Here is a 5,958-nt window from a genome sequence, read left to right as displayed (position 1 = left end):
GAATGTGTTTATTATGTCAGCTTTTTTGCGTATGTGTTTTTTTAGCTGCGCGTGGGGAGGGTACCTAGTAAGCTGTTGCTGGCATAAACGTTGATATTGATTTTATCAGCAGCTTTGACTTTGAGGAGTTTGTTTGGCGGATTTGTATATGAATTAGGAGTGGAGCTTGCGTGCGGGCGGATGCTGCTTTTCTGCATACGGTCCATTATGTCTTTATCAACATTGGGAAGTCGTTTCATCAGGAAGGAATGTGGTATCGGTTCGGGTGTGCGTGTGTATTGGGGAGGGGGTTACATTTCGTTATTGCAAAAGTTCGTTATTCTGAAGGCTCTTTAGTCCGAAGGTTCTTTATTCCGAAGGTTCGTTATTTCGAATTTCATTTTTGGATCAACGAACCTCTAGGTTTAGGGAATTGTGTGTTTTGGATAAATGAAGCCTCGGAAAAAAAGAAACTTCGGGATAACGAACCTTCGTGTGTGTGTGTGTGTGTGTATGTGTGTGTATGTATGTATGTGGGTTTGTGAATGTGGGTGTGGGATGATTTAGGTTTTGGTTAATCAGGGGTTGGTGGGTTGGGGATTGGATTTGAAGAAGGATAGTTATAAATGGTATGACAGATGTTGGTAGCATTTAATATTTAGGAGAGATGTAGGCCCTACATTTGTTTCGGTTGAGGGGGGGGGGGGGGGTGGTCGGGTTTTTTATGACTGATTTCATTCTAGATTTGTGTAATGTATTTGTGTATTTTTATGTATATGCCCTTGTAGGTAAGAAGGTGTTACATGATCCAAACCAATATATTCAAGGAATATAGGTTTGGTAGGGCCCTACATGTCAAAACTTTCTCGTGAAGAAATTATTAGTAGGGTTGGTCTATAATCCCGTTATCTATGTTGAAGTGAAATTATTTGTAGTATAAATGGACAAATGGATTTGTTTGTGTTTCGAATTGCCATTTGTAACTTTTTTGTTCATGTTACACCCAGAATGGGTCGATTTATGAATGATTGGAATGAAAGCAATAAATATCAAGGGGAAAAAGTGTTGAGTTGGTTTATTTGCATTATGAGGATTTGTTTGAGTGTTTGTTGCTGTTTGTTTGTATTACGTATGTATTAGCGGTGTGCAATGGCAGTTCGTTTATGCTAAAATCAACTAACGGTTGACAAATCATTTACGGCGTGTGGAAATTATTTGCTCATGCATAAAGCATGTCAAACCTATTCTGGTATGGACGTTGTAGTTAAGACTGATGGAAGAAAATGACTGCAGTGAAAAATGAACAAAGACAGATAACATTTGGGGAGGGTACCTCCCTCGTACGTATTTTCTCTAGGTCTCTCTCTCGCCTAGCCCGCCTCAACGCTGATATTGGTTGACACACCCATACTATTTTTAGATCAACGCTGGTGCGAACTCTTTTAACACGTGCTCATACACGCTGAAGGCATTTTCATTGCCACAGTAGTGCCTGCTGCTCAAAAAAGTTTGTTCGCACAAATATCAAAACACTACGGAGCCCGCCAGGTGACATGAGGAAAAAAAATATGCATGGATTATTGCGTTCCCTCGCAATAATCATTGCGTTCCCTCGCAGTAATCATTGCCATATTCCCTCGCAATAATTATTGCGTTCCCACGCAATAATTACTGCGAGTGAACGCAATCATTATTGCGAGGGAACGCAATATTATTGCGAGGGAACGCAGTAATATTGCGAAGGAACGCAATAATTATTGCGAGGGAACGCAATAATCCATGCAGATTTTTTTCCCTCATGTCACCTGGCGGGCTCCGTAAAACACAAACACAAACAGACACACGTACGCATACAGGCACACGTACTAGGTGTTTCAAAAAACATTTCCCACTTTTGATCATTAATAGTTCAAAAACTATTCATTCGATAAAACTGTCATTGATATGAGTAATAGCTGAATAGTGTACAATTTTGTTGAAGGTAATTTGAATGTGAAAGCATAGATCAGTTTCATTAAATCTAAGATTGATTTTGAAGTAAGGTTTCAGATTTTAGTCAAATTTTAACCCTCTGTACAAAAATTAAACTTTGCACAGGAACCAATGATGTGTATGTGAGTGTGTGCTGACAATGGCCCTGAACAATGGACATGCCTGAACCACCTGTTGACTAGGTATCAGTCTGGCGCTCCCAGACACATGAATGCTTAATCAATAATTCATGTGGATTGCCCTGGGCACTGCTAGTCTGAATTCATGCACAGTAAAGGGTAAAATGCATGCACATGGAAAAAGTAAGCACATGTTTCCATGTGCTTGCAAACACCACATTTCATTCCAGCTGGCAATCATTTTCAAATTTTGCTTCACATATCACTAAATTTGGGATGTGAATATTCATAAATGATATAAAGTTCTTCATTTCAATACAACTGTCTACTAATAGCCTGACAAATTTGTTGCTTTTTCGATAAAAAGAGATCATTTTTTGTAAAGAGTTCAGCAGCATTTTTCATTGGGGCCATTTGTTTCACAGTAGATTTATTCAAGGCTCCATATACACAAGTGTATACTATAATTGATTTTCTTTGCTTCCTGTCACCATTTTCATACGACAGAACAGATGGTATTCATTGTAATTTCGTTTTTCAGAAGTAGGGAGAACTCTGTCAACGACTCAACGACTCAACGACAGTAACGGCACGCGTTTGACTTTACACAGCACTGCCAGAGGCTGAATAAAGACTAGTTGTTATCGTGGAATTTTTCATGAATAAATAATGAAGCATTCAAACCCTAGCCATTGTTCAGGACCATTGTCAGGGTGTTAGCCACACACTCCCATACACACCCATTGACCTCTGTGCAAAGTGAAAGTTTTGTACAGAGGGTTGAAAATAGAGCAAAATCTGGAACCTAACTGTGAAATTAATCATGAATTTCATGAAACTGATTTATGCTTTCATATTTAAACCACCTCCAACAAAATTGTACACTATTCAGCTATCACTCATTGCAAAGATAGCGTTATCTGATATATAGTTTTTGAATTATTAAGAATCAAAAGTGGGAAATGTTTTTTGAAACACCTAGTATAAACACAGACGAACAAACCACTACCACTATACAACCACCACACATGCACAGTTTCTACATATTGTATTATTATACTCCAAACACACACACACACACACACACACACACACAGCTATACGGAAACTCATACACAAGTCACTTATTGTAGGCCTACTTACCTACAAATCATACACAGTGCATATCATGCAGCTCACAACAAACACACACACACACACACACACACACACACATACGCATAACTTATCAGTCATACCCATCCCACCAAAGCCTAACACCGGAGGAACCACCCCGAGCCCGGGGCGACAATCCTTGACGGGGCGACAATCCGTGTCGTAACAATTTTTTTTTTTGCCAGCACGGATTGTCGCCTTCGAGGTCAAAAACTGGGAACTGCACAAGCGTCACGGATTGTCGCCAGACGACAATCCGTGACGGGGGCGACAATCCGTGTAGGGGCGACAATCCGTGTCGCAACAGACGCATCTACCACCATCATCCGCATGATCAGCATCGTCACTCAATGCTCTGCCCCCTCGGGGCACCCACTTCAAATCTGGATCATTGGGCTCACGTGCACCAGTGACATTCCCAACAGTCACTTCACACAAGCTTCAATCTCATCTAAAAAATATGGGGAGTCTAACTCTACCTTGGCGACTGGAAATTGCTTGACTGTTCCATTAATCAACCTCACTTGACACTGTCTGACACCTCCCAGTCAGCTGATGTCTCTCAACCAGTCTGGACTTAACAACACATGTACTGCATCCTGTGTCACTGAAATTGGAACTTCACCAGGATATAACCTGCCTGAAACAACTGGCATGTGGTTCATCATAGCACTCACTTCAAGATAGGCCATACCCAACCTTTCAACACTCACTTTCTCATGCATAATTAGATTATGCGTTTCAGTAGGCATGCACGTGCTGTCTGCGCAGGCTGTGCACTGTCTGCTACTCGCGTCATTAGAACGTAACGGACCAATTGACTTCGTAGGACTACTGGGTTGCGGAGCGCTTGCAGCACCACCAGACTGTACTGGTTCTGTACTGTTTGCAGTCTCTTGCATCATTGCCTGTCCATGTTTTACATGAGCCAATGGGCAGTCTCGCTTGAAGTGTGATGGATTACCACATATGTAGCAACCTTTACCTGACCGCATACTTGTACCATTTGACTTTTCCCCCTTTGTTCTGGGTGGATGCGGTGCATGTTCCTTACGGTTAGTGTTAGTGTTAGTGTTGCCTTTGTATACTACTGGCTGACCTGAATTCACCCCACCTAGTTTGCCTGAAGCTGTGGGTCTGAATCCCCCTTGTTTGCGAGGAGCGCAAAATGTATGCAGTCCATGAGCCCCTACATACATCACCGTAGCTCTTTCCACGATCTCGTCAATACTACTGCATTGCCCCTCTCTCACGAACACTTCTATTCCTGTGAGACAGCACTGTACAAATTGTTCCCTCAATATCAAGTCAAGAAGGGCATCATAATCCTCAGAAATCCCAGACAATTCTACCCGCTTCTGTAGACAGCCCTTCTGTCGAACGCTGAACTGCCTAGGCTGTTCGTTCTTCTCCGGCCTGGCCGTACGGCCGTAGTTCATGTTTCACTATTTCATAATAACTGCGATCCTCACTTGACATTCGATTCACCACCTCCAAGGCTTGTCCGGTTAAATTAGCAATTAAATGCAACACTCTTGTACCGTCCGGTACACCTTGGTTATCCATGATTAAATCAAATTTGCAAATGTATGCATGAAATCTATCGTTAGTGTCGTTGAACTCACCTACTTTCATCTTCACTCCACCACCAGCAGCAAAACTGGTTCCTGAGGATCTTCTCTCCTCTACACGCAGTTCCGCCAACCTCACTTCGTTAGCACGCTGTTTTTCGCTCTCCTCTCGCGGCTGTTTTTTATTTTCTTCGCTCTGACTTTCAAGCTCTTTCAGCCTCATCGTTCCTGCGCAGCGCTCTGACACAAACTTACTAAGCTCACCACCAGTAAGACCTAAATCTCGACCTAGAGTCGAAAATTCCCTCATCTGATCGATACTAGCCATAATTATCTTACTGTGAATACTGCAATGAATTTGTATTGCAATGCTGGAATGCAAGCCACTTGTCTACTCTGACAGACAGTATCAACACCGTAACATTAAACACAGTACCAGAATACCATTACATGAATGAACAGATCTAATTCCAGCCAAGACACGTTCACCATGACTTTTAAACTAGAAAAAAAAAAACGGAAAAACGGCATAATCGTGATATAGTCCCCACCGTTGCGTGTCCGTATTAAATACAACCCTACCTAACCCTATACCCTTACCCTAGTCCGCGGGTGCACGCGCACTGCGGTGAGACCTATGGTGGGGACTATATCACGATTACAAAACACATGGAATCTAGGCAGTCTACAATTCCCAGAGGCTACTGGCTAGTAGGAAAGACAGTCTGAAAAACGCATGGGTATGTAAACATACCCATGCGAACGGACATACCGCACATCATAACGCACAACCACTCCAGTACGTGTACCGTTTAAATAGCTACAGCGCCTCACGCATACTGCTGACTCCGCAACGAGTCGCACTCAGTGTAGAGAATAACAGACGGAGCGTTGGGTCAAACACCTTACGTCCCAACGCTGCGTAGTGAGTAACCTGCGAATTCGCACAACTGAAACCGTGGAGAGAAGCCTGCCACACCGAATCGCAAGATCACTCTTTTTGCCCACATCCGCCTCTCTTTGTACATAACATCTCTACACACAGTTGCATGGACCTTCATTCCACACTCGGTGCTACTTTACTAATGACCTAAAACTTTCGTCCTGGCGGGGTCGCCATAAAATTGTCACAGAAATGAGAC

At 42.6% G+C, this 5,958-nt stretch overlaps 1 pseudogene; it reads right to left on the bottom strand.

Moving 5' to 3' along the window:
- Window positions 1-3,793: 3,793 nt before the first annotated feature.
- LOC139711288 (uncharacterized) lies at window positions 3,794-5,185 on the bottom strand (annotated as a pseudogene).
- Window positions 5,186-5,958: the final 773 nt, after the last annotated feature.

Source organism: Diadema antillarum, unplaced genomic scaffold, assembly GCF_040938485.1.
Source record: "Diadema antillarum isolate AM-2024a unplaced genomic scaffold, OU_Dant_1.0 seq00001637_RagTag, whole genome shotgun sequence".
NCBI classification, from domain to species: Eukaryota; Metazoa; Echinodermata; class Echinoidea; order Diadematoida; family Diadematidae; genus Diadema; species Diadema antillarum.
The sequence above is the reverse complement of the archived record's forward strand: the minus strand, read 5'-3'. Positions and strand labels throughout refer to the sequence as shown.